Here is a 19,445-nt window from a genome sequence, read left to right as displayed (position 1 = left end):
GAGAGAGAGAGAGAGAGAGAGAGAGAGAGAGAGAGAGAGAGAGAGCGCTGCAGTTCCAAGAAACCTGGGCTAACCTCAAGGCTTTATTTTGACTGCAACCTGTGTTTGCTCCGCGCGTTTGTCGGTTCAGTAGGCGCGAGGACGTTCGTCTCGGCCACACGGTTTGTCCAACGCCCTGAACAGCCTCTGTCACCAATCTGGATGCTAGCAAGTGCCCTGAAACACACGGAAGGCGGCGTCAGGGCACAGACGACACAACCGTGCGGTCAGGAGTATTTACGGCACCGCCAGCTTGCCCGCGGTCCCGGGGGCTTCTAGGAAAACCTCAGTGCTGAATAAAAAAGGCTTAATTTTTTTTTAAGTATCTAAATTAAATTCCGTTCCGGATAAACGATTACTCCTAGCTTCTGATATTAAATATCGAGATTATCGTTTAATTTTAAAAGTAAATGCCCAAGACATCTCGGGCTGCGTAAAAGTTTAACTGTATTGCTCTGTAATAGATCTTGGGGGTGGGCGGGGGCCATCACAAGTTAACTAGCTGTTAAATAAAGCCAAATTACGTCTGCCGTGACTAAGAACTTCACTGAAGCATCTGGGGGAAATTATTTCGGTAGAAACTTTCTAAGTAATGGATTTTTATTTGTATTGAAAAAGAAATGTTGTCACCAGGCTTTAAGGTTGCTTTTTGTTTTTTAACTCTAGTTTTTTTTTTTTTGGGGGGGGGGGCAGGGTGGTTTTGCTTTGTTTTGCTTTGCTTTGTTTGTTTGTCTCAGGGAAATACAGGGAAAGACATTTAGAAACCACAGCAAATGCGGACTACAATGATCTTAATAAAATGATCAAACTCAGAGACACACCAACTCCTAATAACTTTCCCAGAACCACACTACTTAATAATTTTTTTTTATTTCAGTTAAGATTGGAAGAATTTCATTACATCACAACTGTGTGAAACTGTACAGCAGCAACAGCCTCTCCATCAGGGCCCCCAAGGGTCAAGTTTCCTCCGTATCCAGCTGTTCTTTGATAGCGTTAATATTTTAAAGAGTGATTTGTTGGCACTTCCCTCCCATTAATTACGTTCTCGGTGCCACAGTGGGGTTCTTTTCCCTGGGACACTGGCTATCATTAATTTCCTCATTTAGAGCCCTTGTCCGTTTGACTTAGTCGGAGGGTGTCCTACTTAAATTTAATCTGAATGATGTTTGCTAATGGAAAAATAACCAAACTTCTAAAATTAGTTGATACTCCATAAATCTGATAAGTGCAAAAATTAAAACAACTATTCACCAAGCTTTTCTCTCCAAGTCTTGGATCCAAACTGCTTTTGGGTTACAATAAACAGCCCAGAGGGCTAGGACAAGGATAAATATGTAAACCATTAAAGAGTCCCTCAAATTTTACATGCTGGTAGGCTTTAACTTCAAAAATAATTCTCTAAGAATAATATTTGCCTCTTTCTTAGGTTTACAAATACCCAAAATATCAGGGATTCTGTTATTATTTTCATAGTAAAGAAAGATTTAAAAGCCCCCAGAGCCCCTCTCCCCACGCCTTTTGGAGAGTGTCGTGGAGAAAGATGATCAAAACTCTCTACTCATGATATCATGTAGAGGCTTTAGAAATGTTACACTTCCCCCTGTCCCAGTAACAGAAAGCTCCTATTTTAGAGAATAATACAATCTTAAGAAATCACTTTCCCAGCCTATTCTCTCTTGTGGTCATCAGGAAATTTCTCTAGGAAATGAGTTACATGATATGATGTCTGGGATTTTCTTTAATAAACACCAGAAAGGGGGTTGAAGGAAAGAGAATGGAGAAGAAAAGAGAAAACCTAAAAAGAAAGCTAGGACAGCAACATGCTGATAATTTTAGGTAACAAGGGACCTTGTATAACAGAATCACAGTTCTGTCTTATGCAGAAATAAAAGTTGCACTTTCTCTGACATCGCTATTGATAGAACACAAGCCCCTGAGTTCCACTACCAGCTCCATTTTTTAAAATTTGTAAATCAGTACCATAGCCTCCTTTATCAAACCTTGTTCTTTTTCTTTCTTCTCTTTTATATTCTTTTGGGCATAGTAAGTGGACAGAGAGAGACAGAGAGAGACACAGACACAGAGAGACAGAGAAACAGACAGAGATACTCACAGAAAGAGAGAATAACATGGAAAGGGCTGAAAATCAAAATACGCTAAAGAAAAAGAAAGAAACCCCAAAGGTATGCTTTAAAAAGTTTAGACAAGGAGGGAGGGTGGGGTTGGGAGGTGAGGAGGGAGGGGGCTACAGCTGGGATACAAAGTGAATAAACTAATTTAAAAAATAAAAAATTAATTTAAAAAATGAAATAAAAAGTTTAGGATTAAGGAAGTTTCCATAAGCCATTTGCATTGGACCAGGAAACAAAGTTAAAGAAAAAAAAATAGATTTGGAAGTGGGACAATCTACGAAATCTTGGAGCTTCTTCAGCCCTGTGACCAGTTTTGTGACCCTTTAAAGCCCAGAATGCATAGTATCCAGAACCTTCATTGTCATCAGCACTCCCTAAAATCATGACCAAAGAATAAAAGAACTTCAGCAAAACAACCACAAATGGTTCCTTAACATCCTCAAGGCCTTTTCTGGAGCAGTTTGTTATCACTAATTAACTCCTTTGCTGGTGACCTAATGAAATTCTTTTCTTGGGTCACTCACTAGAAATCTTATTTCAGGCCTATGTAAACCTGAGTTAGTTGAAAGATTTTTTTTTTTTTTGAGAGTTGCAGTATCTCACATTTACCACTAAAGTATATAAAGGTCCCAAGAAATAGGAAGCATTATTCTCAGACCCTGGAAACCGCTCCCCAAGGAGGCATTGTACAATCAGTTCTCATGATTGATTGACCGTGTTCTTTCTCTTGCCCAGAATATCTGGCAGCCTCCATCTTGTCATTTATAAAAAGAAGGAATTAGACACAGTGCTCTTGAGGCAGAATGAAATACCTGGGGATCTTGTGAAAACACAGATGTGGGTTCTGAGCATCGAGACACCAGAGTGTGCATGTCTAAGGAGCTTGTGGGTGATGTGGTGATGCTGAAGCTGCCGGGTTGAGGACCATTTTCTAACCCCCACCTGGTGTCCTCTGTTCTTATCCCCAGACTCAGGTGAAGCGAAGGAACCCTAACTGCATGTTTGTCTAAATCCCGTCTTTCCTGGGCCACTCTCCATGGATCCCAGCACTTCTCAGGCAAACATTTACTGCAACTGTCTCTCACAGAAACCACTTCCTGGCTAGAAGAGGCTCCAGGGGAAAGCGGTCAAAATGTGTACACGCAGACTACACATGCAGGAGTGTTACCAGGGGGAAAGATGCCCTCAAGGATGGGAAGTGAAGAATGGGAGGAGCAGATTCAGGCCAGTGGCTGGTGTCTATTCTTACCCTGCCCCCACACACATTAGAGTTGGTCTGCTGCCTAGTACAGCATAGAGGAAATGAGTGGCTGGATAAAAGGCAAAAATGAATGTTTTCCCTTAGTAATTCGGTGTTAGGGGTGCCTATCTTTAGTAAGTACTGAATGAATGACTGGTTACACCAGGTGTATGATTGCTTGAGAGCTTGTTGCAACTGAGTGACAGGGTTCCGTGACTACGAAGAAACCGGAGAAGAACAGGATGGGCTTCCATGGCAGAGGTGATGCTTCATGACTTAATCGAACTGTTGATTGTGACAAGCGCCTTCAGAAATGGAAAGTCATCTGCTCACCTCTCACGGAGACAATGACGACTTTCGTCCAAGATGACAGGAATCTGATAGAGAGAGAACTGGCCGGCAAAACAGGTACTCTGATTGTGATTCTGGATAGTCTAAGTTCGTGTATGTGCCTTTCCGGACCTCGAGCAAGATCATTTCGGCTCACTTCCCTTCCCCCACTAACGGTATTCTCTAAAATGAGAAGAATAGGAGTAAAACAGTTCCTACCTTAGAATACCACAGAAGATGGGGCAGGAAGATTTTAAGGGCCAGAGGCTCGGAACATCTGCTGTTCCGTGGTGTCCCCTAGACGTGACAGAGAAAGTGAATCTGTGAACTCTCAGACTGAACAAGATCAGCATCATAACATCACCAGTCAATGTGTGGATACGGATCGGGGAAATTCCAGATGGTCTCACCCCAAGATGAAGAGCTACAGCGGGTCAGCGGCCACCGAGAGAGGGGCAATCAGTTTCCTCCATGGATGAGCCTCCCCACTTGGGTTGCCTATCCTCAGGTGGTCAGCTTGAGACACACGTGCAAACAAGCAAAGCTAAATGGATTCAATAGGTCATTTATACACATATATACATATATAATAATAATAATAATAATAATAATAATAAAGAGGCCATGAGGACTGGAGAGATGGCTCAGAGGTTAAGAGCACTGGCTTTTCTTCCAAAGGTCATGAGTTCAATTCCCAGCAATCACATGGTGGTTCACAACCATCTATAATGAGATCTGGCTTCCTCTTCTTGCCTGCAAATGCAGGCGGAATACTGTATAAATAATGAATAAATAAATGTTTAGAAAAAAAAAGAGGTCATGAGTTTATAGGGAAGCATGGGAAGATTTGGGGGGAAAGGGAGGAAGGGAGTGTTTTTTTTTATTTTTAAAAAAATGCCTACCTTGAAAGAGTGCTGCAAAGATTCAGAATAAAGCTTGTAGCCTGGCATTGGGTCATACCTACCTTTATAAATGGCGGGCACTATTTTCTCCACCATCAGCTGGCCTGAATCTACAGTGGCATCACTGTAGCAAGCCTCCTGCTGAGCCAGAATAGGTCTACCCCAGGATTAGTTTGAACAGATTATTTACCATTCCCCATCATTCATTCCCTTCTTTATTAAATAGACCCATTCATAACCCCTGGCAAGAGCCTCTGACTCTTCACATCTTAAGTTATTCTCAAGAGATATACCCAAAGCTTGGAAACAAGTGATTAAGAGTAAAAGCAGGGTACAGGTGACCACCCTTGTGGGGACAGGCCCTGCTGGACAGACCTTCTGTCAATTGGATTACCGAAAGGTAGAGGCACAAACACAGGTGGGCACTTAATAAGTATCTGATTAGTCTGTGAGTCCATATTATGTCAGTAGAGATGTAATTTATTAACCTGGTCTCCTGGCATCCTTCCAGGGCATGTATAATAAAATGACATTTTTCATGAAGAAATATAAATTAAATTAATTGGCATCCATATTTAATTGAAACTTCCTTGACAGCAGATGGATTCTCCCCCAGCGCCACCCTTTCTCAGCAAGGGGCATAGCCTTCTGAATGCTGGAAGATTGAGGAGAGGCCAGTTCGGAGCTCCTGGGGCTCCAGGAGGGGCTGGCTTTGAGCAGAGCTGAGAGCAGCGGGGAAAGTGACCTGGCCCTGGGAAAGTGCTATACTGCTCCTCTGCAGCCATGTGTTCTTTCTTAGGAAAAAAAAGTTTCTGGAGGAGAAAAAAAAATCATAGGATTCTCATTTTTGTCCTCAACTTTCCCATCCTTCCTAGAACCTTTAAGTCACTGTAAAGTTTATACAGTATATAGAATTCTTCTAGAAGATGCACTGCCATTAATAACAAAAGTACTTTAAAAAAAATGTTTCCTTCTTAGTCTGTGTGTATTCAGCTCTGGGGTAACATAAGAGGCCAATGAGACAAAGGTCCTGACTTCCACCCTGGTAAGTCAACGGCTTCCTCCACACTTGACCCTGCCTTACACATGCCTCCAGTGAGTTACTTCAAGGACTTAGCCAAATAGCCTCGCTGTAACAGACACAGGCAGTAATAAGGAAACCGAACCCAGGGCTGTACTGTCTAGCAGCAAACGGATCAATAGTGCTATTTTCATCAATGACCAAGGCAGGGTTTATCACCAGCACTCAGTCCCATTCCATGGCTGCTCTCTGTCTCCTACGCTCTGCTCTCCACTTTGTTCAGCCGTTCATTCTCTAAGCACCAAGTTATACCTCTTCGACGCACTTGTACTTCAGTAGAATCAGGGATAAAAGAGACGTGGTGCATTGCATCTGCTGTGGTTTCTCTACTTCCTTTGGGGCTCAAGCGGTGACAACAGTTGTAGTTGTCTGCAGCGCTGTTGCAACTGAGGACATCACACGCAGGTGAAGATGCCGAGGCTGTCGCAACAAATACCGTGGGGGTGGCATTCACACACGACCAGTCTTGCAATTCAAAACCAGACATCAAAAGAGAGGGATGGGGAAAGGACAGCATGTGGAGCTGTGTCACAAGGGACAAAGGTTTTGCTCACCGTTGTCTTCAGGCTGCAGCTCGCAAAGCATCCTTCAGGTCATAAATTAAGTTACTGAGATATGAATAGCATTTGTAAAAGGATAGAAAATTAGCAGGTGGTAGGCCACACCTAGTAAAGGTAAATTTAGGTTCATGACGTTTATATGTTGGCATATGTGTAATCATATGTGTTCTTAGTAATTTTTGGCATGGAGGTGATCTCTGATTTAAACAAAACTGCATCACAGTATTGGATAGAGTAAAGGAGTCAAAAATTAGCACGTGCGTTCTCAGATAAGACTCAGCTCTTTGCCCTCTGTAAGCAAGCCTGTGTGGGTGAGGAGGGTTAGGCTTGTGCAGAGAATCAAGCTCTTCTCATTTGTTCTGCTGACTTCAAGTTCACCTCTTAGAGAGATGCCTGGGTTCCTGGTCATACCCTAAGGCTTAAGTGGTATGGTAGAATGTAGCTTAGCTCACCTTAGCAGCAGAACCTGGAATACACTTTTCTTCTTCAGATCCTGAGAGTGGCTGTTGTCAGTCACGGGTCCCACCTGGTTTCTGAGAGAAAGCCACTGAAGAAGCCTGTGAGTGGCCAGTGCTGGCCAAATGTGAGAATGCCTTCTGAACCTTCACCTGAGGTGGCCCCACCTGTCACTGGTGCTGTGAAAGACTCTAAGCTGTGCCTCACCTCAAGCTTACAAGGAAGGGACAGTCATTTCCTGTTTACTGGTGAAGGGGTAAATCACCATCATTATAGCAACTCTACAGCCAACATGACCAGCTGTCCTCCTTATTCTTCATGGTGTGAGGAACTCTCAAAGACCCTCCCCAATACATGAGATTCTAGAGAGCCTCCAAAAGGCCTGCCAGCCTGTTTCCGCCATTCTGACTGCCTCCTCACATTAGGACCAAAAATTAAGGCTGTCTCCCAGGCTGCCAACAGAGAAGAGAACAGAAGCCTTGCTCAATTTTCTCCTTTACCCTGAATTTTTTGATACATCCCATCCCTGTGGGGCTTAGAAAGGAAGGACCTGAATGTACTTACCCAAAACCACTAGGGTGGGGACAGCCAACTTCCTCCCTCCCAATCTACTGACCAGAGACAGGGAGAAAGAAGGCTATTAGGAAAAGAGGGTTGTGAGCCTTTTTGGACATAGATCCTTGGGGCAAGTCCACTCTTTGTTGTCCACATACCAGCAGTCCAGTAAAGTAGCAAACACCAAATAGCAACAGGAATCCACAGCAGTGGCACGATTCAGGAGACACGGCAAGACTCTGCCGAATCAGCACAAGTCAGCGCAAAAGCACCAAGACTCAGCCAGAGTGCCAGGAAAAGTTTTCTGGCACTTTTCTCTCTGAGAAGTGAAAAATGAAGACCGGTGAATCGGTGTGAACCTTACAAAGCACAGCAATGCAGAACCATTCCTCCCTATCCGTGGGCTTTTGCTTATCCCTCCTCAGTCCACACAAGGCTGTTTTTCCATCTGGCAAAAACCACGCCCCTTGCATGAGACAACTTCCAGCAAAATCAGGCACCCTCTTAGGCATCTGTTTTTAGCTGACCAAGCTCATGTGCCCTCTCAGGAGTTTGTTTTCAACTGAGAATGAACTGAAAACATTTCCGCATCCCACGTTTGGGACCTAAACAAACGAACAAAACAAAACAAAACAAAAAAACACATAAAAGAAACCAAAACTTTCACTACACCAACTACTTTTTCACCACAATCGAGGACATTACTTTTCATCGTGTTAGGACTCTACTTAGGACATATCATACGTCCGACATATGCACCGCTCTTACACAAACTCGCAGGATTTTTTAAATCCTCAAGATTTTCAATATCTCTGCATTCTGTAGCCTGAGTGTAGTGGAATGTGTTGTTCAAGAGTTCGTGTGTTGAAACTGAATCTCCATGTGCAGAAACCAAGTGGGGAAACGGCCCGACTGTGAAGTTCAGAGGTCGGGCCTATGGCAAGGTGAGAAGGAGTAGACAAGATCAATGGAGTTGGCCACCAATGGTGAATCCCAGGAGCTTTATCAGAATGTGGAGAAAAGCCAGAAGATACATGTACATACATGCGTGTACATTTTTACATGTGCATCTATATTCCTTACTCTTGATATGTGATCTCATGTCACCAAGGGGCTATGAAAGAAAAAAAAAGCCACTGATCTTGACCTCTGACCAGAGCTACAAGCCAAAAATGAATCTCGTTTCTCTGTAACTTACCCAGCCTCAGAGGTTTTATCATCATGACAGAATATAGACTGATACAAGGTCTTTATAAAAAAAAAAATTAGTAGTCAGTCATGCACAGTGGTACACACCTTCACTCCCAGCACTCTGGAAGGCAGATACAGATCTCTGTGAGTTCAAGGCCAGCCTGGCCTACAAAGCAAGTCCAGGAGAGCCCAGGCTACAAAGAGAAGCCCTGTCTCAAAAATACAAACAAAAAAAATAGGAGTCAAAATATGAGTGGTATTGACCTTTCTTTCCTATCTTAATAAATTCTGAACACTTTGAAATAAATTATGTCTTTGGTTAACTCGGTTAAGGTGACAAAACTGGAATATATGGAGATAAGGAGGTAGTTTAGTAAGCAGAGTAAGTGTCTACTAACAATGACAAGGACCTGACTTCAAATCCCCCACACCCACATAAAGCCTGGCATGATGATGCGGATGTGTAATCTCACTGAGTCTGTGCGAGATGGGAGGTGGAGACAGGAGAATCTCAGGCACACACAGGTCAACGAGCCTCGCATGTGCAGCAGCGAAAACAGCACAAGGTGAGGACCAGCGTTCAAGATTGTCCTCTCAACTCTACATCCTTGCCATGGCTTGCCCACGCTCTCAGACACAAACGGGTGCACCCATACACATGTCTATATGGCACAGATCGTGTACAAAAACTGAAATGTCGTTAAAATGTATCAGAGCACGTCACTGGCATCGTTTAACAAATACTATCCTTTAAGTAAATAAGTTGTTTTTATAATTATCATTGCACTTGGTGGTCGGCTTGAAACACAGTACATATTTAAAATGTTCAATGCCTTTGTATGTAAAGTTACTTATGTGCATGCATGTTTGGTATTTCCGTAATGAACTTTTGAGATAACTCCTCATAGTTGTTTTTAAGGGAGTTTGTGCCTTTGTGAGTATGGAAGAGCTGTGTTTCTAAGTTTAAATACCAAATTGCCAATCAAAGTTTTAAACAGTTATTCTCCTAAAACAGTGGTCAACAAAGATTTTCTGTACCAGTGCCAGATGGGAAACGATTCTGGGCTCTGAGGGCCATATGGTCTCTGTCCCAGGCTCTCCACTCTGCTGTAGCATGGGAGCAGCTGTAGATACAGAAGTAAATGGACATGGCTGCCTTCCAATAAAACTTTATTCATGGGTGCTCAGATTTGAATTTCACGTAACTTTTACTTGTCACTAATACTAGTCTCTAGTCTCTTTTATTTATTTATTTTTCCAAACAGTTAAAGTTGCAAAACTCATTCTTAACATGTGAGAGGCGAGACCGGTGTCAGGGCAGACTTGGTAATTTGTTTATTTTTGCATGTATTTATTTATTGTGTGTGTGTGTGTGTGTGTGTGTGTGTGTGTGTGTGCGCATGCTCACATGTACACATATGTCACAGCGTTCATGTGGAGGCCAGAGACAATATTCCAAATCAATGATTCTCTCCTTTTGAACTCAGGGCATCTGGCACATGCCAGCTGAGCCATCTCCCCAGCCCAAAGATCCCTTTTCAACCTTTAGAAACTTTAACTTCTCTCTCCTCCCTGCATGATGGAAGTCAAGCTTAGCAACTGAAGCAAGGTAGGCTACTGCTAGCACCCAGCCTCTCGTATGGCACTTTGGCTCCCTAGCATTTGGAGGGGAGATGGCAGAAAATGATGACAGAAAAGAGTCCCACTTCTCTGCCCTTCCCTCACAAGGCCTCCTTTTCCTGTTGAATGCTAGGTAACAGGGGACAGAGTATGGCCAGCCTCTGGACACAGGACCAGACCTTACCAAATTGATAAGAGAAGAAGAGACGGTGTGACCAGCCCACTGACACCGGTGTCCTTGCTGACCTGTAGCAAAATATTGGGATTGCTATAAAATTATCATATCATGGTCTTTAGCAACTCCCTAAGAGAAGAAGTGAGCCCATGAGACATGGAGGGAGTGCTTCAAACACTGAGGTCTAGATTTGATCCTTTAGCAGCCAGGCCACAAAGGTATGCGCTATGAGTCATTCATAAAAGCTTGGTTCTGATGCATATATGACCTGCTTTAGGAAAAAAGATTATGATGCAATTAGAAAATGTTCCAACCCAAACAGTTGAAAACATTCACTGTTTGGCTATTTTAAATCTGCTATCTGGAATCTACAGCTGTGCCAAACAACTCTTTCTCTTTCTCTCTCTCTCTCAGTGGGTCCGGGATAGCCTAGCTTTGCTAGTAAAATTTCCTTCTGGGGGATTTGTCACCATCACTCAGACTGTAGGATTTGCAAGAGTCATTTATGGCAGTGTGTGTGTGTGGTTAGATAGAACTAATTTCTGTATAACACTATTTTTATTGCCCTAAGAAAATTCTAACAAAATAAACCAATGTGTGAAATATAATTTCTCACCAGAATCATACCAGCCATCAGACTCCCGGCCATCACTCATTTTCACATTACATAATTTAAGTTAATTGAATGAAAATATTCTGACTTCTTGATGGTAGAGCTAGACCTCAGAGATTTCATTACAAGAAATAAAAATAAGCTATTCACATAAGCTAAACTCTTTCTAGAAGAACTTCATATAAAATGGCTATAATTAGCGAACATTGGGGTTTTGATTCACGACAAGTGATAACTTTTTTTTTTAACTTGTATCCAATCCAGTTCTCTTCATAGGTTTTTAAGAGAAAGTGTAGTTGGGTATGATGGCGCATGAGTGTGATCCCGGTACTTGGAAGGCACAAGTAGGAGGAGCTCGAGTTCAAAGCCAACTTGGGCTACATGACAATACCCTGTCTGAATTAAAACCTTGTTAAGTGTCTCAGTTAGAATTTCTATTGCTGTGACGAAACACCATGACCAAAAGACAAGTTGGATGTGGGGGGGGGGGGAAGGGGTTTATTTGGCTTACACTTCCACAGCTCTGTTCATCATCAAAGGACAGGACCTCGAACAAGGCAGAATCCTGGAGTCAGGAGCTGATGAAGGGGCCATGGAGGGTGCCTGCTTATTGGCTTGCTCAGTCTGCTTTCTTATAGAAACCAGGATCGCCAGCCCAGGCATGGCTCCACTCATCAATCCCTAATTAAGATGATGCCTTTCATCCAGACCTTATGGAGACATTTTCTCAATTAAGGTCCCCTCCTTTCAGATAACTCGTTTGTGTGTCAAGGTGACGTAAGACTAGGCAGCACTCTAAGTAATAAAATGACATGGCCCTTCACAGATGAAATGGCTCAGCAGGTAAAGAAATCTCTTCTGTATTGTATAGATGCAACACCTGTCAACTAAAAACAAAACAAAACAAAAAACTATGGCCCATGGCTATGAAAGGAAATAGGTGGGACTTCTGGAAAACAGAAGGGATTCTGGGACAGAGCCAGGCACAAAAGATTGGTGAGCAAAATGTAAGAAAGATGGGTTCATGGTGCCTGAGCTCAGATAGCCGGCCATGTGGCAGCTGTAAATTCGTATAGTGGGGTAATTTAAGTTATAAGCTAGTCAGAGAAGAGCCTAGCTATATGGCCTAGGTATCTGTGTACTATTTAATGAGTCTCATGAGTCATTATTCCAGTAGCTCAGGGACGGGAGGAAAAACCACCCTCAGCATAATGGTGTTCTACTACTACAAGGCCCTTGCCATCAAGCCTGACAATCTGAGTTTGATTCTGTGGCCCCACATGGTAGAAGGGAAGAATCAACGCCCACAAGTTTTCCTCTGACCTCCGTGCATGCACCATGACACACATGGAATTACACACCCACACAGAGGCACACACATAAAAATAAATAAATAGCAAATAAATAAATTTAAGAACAAATATTTTAAGATGTTCCTGAATATACTACTCACAAAATTTTATAGTTAGTTTACCATTACGTCATTTGTTGGGAAAAGTCTTTCAAATTACTTGTAAGATGTTGCCCTGTGCTAGATGCTGGTGTGTGTGTTGACTTGTCAATACTATGTTACTGTTGGAAGACTCGGAATCTACGTGAACTTATGCAACATCATACAGGCACATCCAGAAGCTCCTCGCCCGTTCTATCACACAGACTTCGGCATCTAAATCCACCTGTGAAGCTGTCTGTTCAGAAAGACAGCTGTGCGTGGAGAAAAATAAGCAACTGCTTCACTACGTGACCATTTTATTTCTGCGATATAAAAGTTCAAGTCCAGAGTCTTTTTTCGGCAAATGATGTTTTGTTTTGTTTTGTTTTGTTTTGTTTTTTAGTGTTGCCCAATTGACCCAAAACGATTTCCAATTTAACATGCGGATTAGTTTCAGCCAGCCTGGGTCTCCCCAGAATCCGTCAGTCTGTTGACGGGCTTGGAGTAAACCAAAGAGCTAGGCATCCCAGCACCCCCTGCAGAATGACTGTTGCCCCAGCCTGGCTTTCCACCTAAGTGTTTGAGTGATAGGGAAAATAGCATTACGTAGTTTCACTTTTTAATTAAAAAGCTCAGATTTCAAGGATCACAACTTCATTAAATTTTCAACCTTGGCTAGTTATTCCTGCAATTAAAAACGACTTTTCTCAGAAACAGATTTGCTATGTACTGTGTTTAAATCAACGCGGAGGATTTCTCATTTCATTCTCACTTGTGTAATATTCAAATCTCTCTAGATGTTGTGGTTTGAAAAACTGGCAAAGTCACTGCATGAGAGTAAGAACTCTTTAAAAGAAATCTCTTTTAAAGAGATCTTTCCCCTTTCCCATGAAGAGGACTGCAAACATCATGTAAAGGTTTTAAGGTCAGGGTTGCTGGAGCAACATGGTAGCCAGTTCACCATGATGAAAGCTTTCGTGTCATCCAGAAAGTCGTCAGGGGTGTTCATCAGGGAAATTACACGATAAGGGCGATGTTTTCTAAAAGGTCATTGTATCCCTAAATGTAGTGCCGAGAGAGCACACATCAGAAGGTACTATGTCAGAGAAGGAGAGACTAAACAGCTACTCCGTGAAAAAGAAAGTATTAGTCTATACCCTATGGTGTACTGGAACTACAAGGTCTTCCGGCTTGAGGTAGTGGACCACGTATGAAAACAAAGTTACCTAGGGAAACAAAATTCCATGTGCTACTGAGATTGCAGGACTGCGGCCACTCAAGAAGAAGGAGCGAAAACCTAATCACTATCATGTGCAACAACATGAAATTCCATGTGGTGAGTTCCATCTAGGTGACTCTGATCCTTGGGCTAGCTGCAGGTAGAAAAAGATGAACATGAACTCACAGTGGAGCCGGAAGACCAAAAGGAGGCTAAAAATGCCCTGGTAAATGGAAAAGGCTTAAATGCAGATCGTCTTAGAAATATTGTTAAGAATGAACTCAGAAAAAAAAAATGAACTCACTAGGGATTTTATAAAAGGTACAAATGGGTTATTGGACACAAAATATAATGTTAGCTATCCCACTACCACCAAAGACTTCTGAATATAAAACTATATAGTATAGAGTACTAAAAACGAAACCAAAAAAAATATTCAATTTACATTTTTTTAAAAAGATGAAAATGAGTAAAAAAAGACACAAAATACTTTAAAATTTACAGGTAAAAACAATTAAATAGAACTAACAAAATTATAATTACTTAGGTTTACAATATAAAAAATATGTTAACCAGATTAGCACAAATCTGCTTAGAAGAAACAGTGAACTAGAAAATAATTTTTATAATATGACACAAAGATATGACACTATAACATGAGCAGAAGTTTCAGAGATATTAAGGATGAGCTACATTATTACATGAACCTATTTTAAGTTTCAGAAAGAAAAGTCATAGATAATGGAGGGGAGGTAATATTTAAAGACTGGAAGACTGAAAGTTCTGGGCAAAAAAAAAAAAATGATGGAGGACATAAGTCCACATATATGAAAGTATCAAACAAAAAAGCTGTACAGAAATTCATACCTGTATACCTAGTAGTTTACCATACAGAATGCCAATGAAAAGGTTTTTGAAAAGACCTCAAAGGTGGGTAGAGAGAAACAAGTCTGATGATCTACCAGGAAATAATGACCAAACTTTTTAGCCCATTTTTTGCAACACAGAGATGTTTCTTCCAGGACACTGAGGAAAAGGAACCAGCAATGAAAAGTGATGGAACCAGTAAAGCTATATTATATAAGAATAAGTATGGAATCTTATGAAAGAAGTGGGAAATAGTAAGATCTGGAGAGAACAGGAGCTCCACAAGAAGAGCAACAGAACCGGAAATTTGAACACAGGGAACTTCCCAGATACTCATACTCTAACCAAGTACCATGCATGGAGATAACCTAGAAGCCTTGTACAGATGTAGCCCATGGCAGTTCCGTGTCCAAGTGGGTTCCATAATGGGAAGAGAGACTGCCTCTGACATAATCTGATTGGCCTGCTCTTTGATCACCTCCCCCTGAGGGGGGAGCAGCCTTACCAGGCCACAGAAGATGACAATGCAGCCACTCCTGAGGAGATCTGATAGACTAAGATCAGAAGGAGGGAGAGGAGGACCTCTCCTATCAGTGGATTTGGGGAGGTGCATGCGTGAAGAAGGGGGAGGGAGGGTGGGATAGGGAGGGGAGAAGGGAGGGACTTATAGGGGGATACAAAGTGAATAAAGTGTAATTAATAAAAAAAATTACTTTGACCTCCCCACCCCCCAAGGGAGGAGCAGTCCTGTTAGGCCACAGAGGAGGGCTTTGCAGCCAGTCCTGAAGAAACCTGATAAAACAGGATCGGATAAATGGGGAGGAGGTCCCCCCCTATCAGTGGACTTGGAAAGGGGCACGGTGGAGATGAGGGAGGGAGGGTAGGATTGGGAGGGAATGAGGGAGCGGGATACGGCTGGGATACAGAGTTAATAAAATGTAACTGATAAGAAAAAAATAAAATTAAAAAAATTTAAAAAAAAAGAATAAGGATGGGGACCAGTCCTGTCGCCCACAGCGGGACAGGTAGACTCCATTCTTTGCGCCTGTAAAAAACTGCCTGTCTGTATCATGGGATGGTGTCCAGAAACACAGAGGCCAAAGGGCTTTCAGCGCAGGGACGCGGAAACTTGGGGAGACAGGCACAGCAGAGGCAGATCGAGAAGAGCCCTCGTGGAAGCAAGAATAGTGAGGTAGGAGCAAATAAAAAATGTGAAAGAGAGGGCTGTGTCCTGCAGAGATTCCTCCAGGTCATGAAAGCTCACCCAGCAACAGATCTGACACACTCAAGAAACGCTCCTGGAATGTGGATGGGCGTCCAGCCCGGATTAAGAATAAAAGGTTAGATTGGGTAAATGAAAAAGCCCCAGGCATCTTGTGGCCAAATGTTCAGAGAACAAAGTACCTGCTGACCTCACCCCTCAGTACTGGTCAGCTCAAGCAGGAGAAGTATATACTGATGGAGGTCTGCTTTCTCGCCAGTGCCTTCTTGAAGTCTCTTACAGCGTTGGTGAGGAAGAGCGCCACCAAGCGTGGCTATCCGAGGTTGAATTGGACTCCATGGTGCTGGTAACTAACAGCTAGGTACCCAATGCAGACCGAACTCGGGTAAAACTGGTTATCCTTGGCGTTGAGATGAAGCTTTTCACAGGTTTCCAAAGAACTCGGTTTCCCATAAGCCCATTTTCCAAGTGAGCATCTTAATGTGGTTCTTGAAGAAACTGACCTTTATAACCCCAAAGGAAACGAAGAGTATGCGGGCTTCACTGCCCGGGAACACCCAGGCTTTGCAGAATTGGTCCAAGATGTACCGCTGGCTGACAGACAGCCCCGGGCATCTCTACCCCAATACTGCCTGCCTATGTGCGTCTGTTTGAACTTGCATGATGAATTCTCCACCTGACAATGTTGGTTGGGGCCTTGAGCACTTTCTGTTGTCCCTCTCTCTTTTATCCTAATCGTGTGACAGCAAGACTCATTCCAAGGATCTTGGCAGTGATCAGTGTCCATTTACCTAGCACTGCGACACCCCTCCTGAATTCACTTTAAGCCTGAAAAATTAAACCCCTTAGTAAACCTTTAGTTGTTTTCAAGAAAGGTCCAATCTATTAGTTCTTCTTTAGATATCCTTTAGAGTCAAGGATTTTGTTTTTGCATGTGTCCCCTTACTTTATAAACATTAAAAAAAATGTGATAGTTTCCTTTGAGCAATTTAAGTTTTTTGTTTGTTTGTTTGTTTGTTTTGTTTTGTTTTGTTTTTTAAGCCATAGTTTAAAAGAGGAGGGGGAGGAAGGGCTGGAGAGAAGGTTCAGCTGTTAAAGCATGCACTGCTCTTGCAGAGACTCTGGGTCCACTCACCAGCAGCCACAGCGTGGCTCACAACCACTGGTTACTCCAGTTCCAAGGGATCTGACGTGGAGTTCTGATCTCCCCTGGGAGAGATCTGCTCATAAACACATATGCACACATGCGTGCTAACACATGTGTGCCCATACTAATAAGTAAATATTTTAAAAGAAAGAATAAACAAATCAAAACATATTCTTAAAAAGAAAACTTGACTGACTGAAATTAAATTACAACGGTTGCTCAGGAGAGGGCCAAGATATAAATGTAACACTCTACTTACCCTTTCTTGTTAAATCTGAAGGCTAATATTTTACATGTATAGACTAAATTATGGGAAAGTATTTGTACTTCCAATATGGTAGATGGAAACTTTTGCATGAAAACAATAATTAAAAAAGAACTCAGCTTCTATTAAAAGAAGAAAAATAGTGATGAAAGAATTTCATAGAGTAGTCACAATCATTTAAATTGAAGCAGCTGAAGGTTTCCTGAGTAAAAGAAAAGAAAAATCACAAAAAAATGTACTGGCTGCTTTTCATAAAAGGCACACTAAAAGCATAAGGACCCAGAAATGTTAAAAGCAAAAGGGACATGGGGGGGCAAATATTTAGGAGGTTAATTTTAGTTATGTTAGAACCAAACAAATAAAACTAAACAAAAAAAAGTAAACACGAAAGCTGTCACTAAAAATGAAGCATCTCACTACCTCTTAAGAAACTCACCAGACATGGACAGTGATTCTGAGCTTGGATACATGCAATAACAAAGCCTTCACAGGTCAGAATAAGTGACAGGGCCACACAGGAGTATTCATCCATCTCAGTTATCCGTAAAAGTTAAGAACGTGGTAAATCTTTGCAAAAATTTGTAAAATGAAAATATAAAAAGTAAGCAAATGGATCAATGCATTAGGCACATATAAAATATATATTCATAGTTAATATATACATATGTATGTTTCAACCCTGCCTCTTTGAAGCTAGAGAGATGCTTTTGTGACTAAGAGTGCGTATTGTTCTTGCAGAAGACCCAGGTTTGGTTCCTGGCACCCACGACAGCCGTTTCGCAACATCCTGTAACTCTAGCTGTAGGGCTTAAAATTCCTCTGGCCTTCATGAACACCTGCACTCATAGACACATACAGATAATCAAAAAGGTACTTAAAAAAACATCTTGCCTCTAACAATTAAAAAAAAAATCTCAGTCTTCAGGAAGTCTATTTGATAATCTGATAGTGCTGATTGATAACAATGTATCTATGCTTGTAATCGTTTAAAGAATAGATTCTGAGCATTAAAAAAAAAAAAATAAAGACAGTGAATAAATGCCCAAGTTAGCTTGATGTAGTTTCCAATGCGTGTATATTTCAAAATATCATGTTGTACACGGTAACTGTACAAAATTTCACTTGCAGGTTAAAAAGAAATTCTTGGTTATTTAAAAATGAATTCCAAACTTTCCTAAAACATATAAAATATTTCAGACCTGACCACATGCTAATTTATAAAATAAGTCTCAAAATATTACCTATTTCTAATACTATCAAGTAAATTATAGCCTGTTCAAAAAAGTTTTCATAAAATTCAATGAATGTTACTTGGTCGTGGGTAATGGTTACCCACATAGAAAAAAAAAAGGTTGGATTGTTGCCTTCTACCACACATATTAATCAAGAGCACTAGAAAGTATGTAGTTGAAAAGCAGATCTGTAATTCATTTTCTCCTGCCTGAAGATGGAGAACAGTAAAGAAAAGAACACAGCTCAGCCTAGCAAGCATCAGGCACCTTGGCAAACAAATTCATGGGGCTTATGAGTGGGATAGTCGTGTCTGTGGGATGTTTTTCACAGGATAGACCTGGTCTTTTGAAATACACCACAGTAAACAAGTAAGGTTACGGATTTGGGCTGTATAGATGAAGAAACCAACACGAATCTCACACACTGCCCTTCAAGGGCCTCTCTTGAAATGTGGTCCACAGCACATCCAACGTGGCAAGATGGGGCCTGCACCTCAAAATTACTTTATCCTTGAAGCTACTGTTGGAGGTTATACTGGATAAGGCCTGCATGTACGGGTACATGTACATGGTGTGTGCGTGTGGGTATGTGTATGCGTGTGAGAGAGAGAGGGACTCAATCATCTGAACCTCTGGTCTTCATTCAGATACTACAAGGCAAGTTAAAGAAAACAGAAGTGTATTCGCAATGTAACTTACCTGCTGAGTATGTAAAGTCCTCCAAGTGGGAAAATACCAGAAGAGAATTCACAGTGAGACAAAACAAAACAAAACAAAAAGGAATTATATCTTAGCCAATCTTATGGGTGTAAGTTGGAATCTCAGGGTTGTTTTGATTTGTATTTCCTGATGACTAAGGACTTTGAGCATTTCTTTAGATGTTTCTTTGCCATTTGATGTCCCTCTATTGAGAATTCTCTGTTTAGCTCTGTACCCCATTTTTTAACTGGATTACTTGCTTTGTTGCTGTTTAACTTCTTTAGCTCTTTATATATTTTGGATATTAGCCCTCTGTCAGATATAGGGTTGGTGAAGATCCTTTCCCAGTCTATAGGCTGTTGTTTTGTTCTGACGACAGTGTCTTTCGCTTTACAGAAGCTATTCAGTTTCATGAGGTCCCATTTATTGATTGTTGATCTTAGAGCCTGTGCTGTTGGTGTTCTG

General features: G+C 41.7%; 1 pseudogene; it reads left to right on the top strand.

The window, feature by feature from the left end:
• Positions 1–15,490: 15,490 nt before the first annotated feature.
• On the top strand, positions 15,491–16,432 carry LOC132652874 (DNA-(apurinic or apyrimidinic site) endonuclease-like; annotated as a pseudogene).
• The last annotated feature ends 3,013 nt before the right edge of the window (positions 16,433–19,445 follow it).

Source organism: Meriones unguiculatus, chromosome 3, assembly GCF_030254825.1.
Source record: "Meriones unguiculatus strain TT.TT164.6M chromosome 3, Bangor_MerUng_6.1, whole genome shotgun sequence".
Classification (NCBI taxonomy): Eukaryota; Metazoa; Chordata; class Mammalia; order Rodentia; family Muridae; genus Meriones; species Meriones unguiculatus.
Note: the sequence above shows the minus strand (reverse complement) of the source record. Positions and strands in the feature narration are given on the sequence as shown.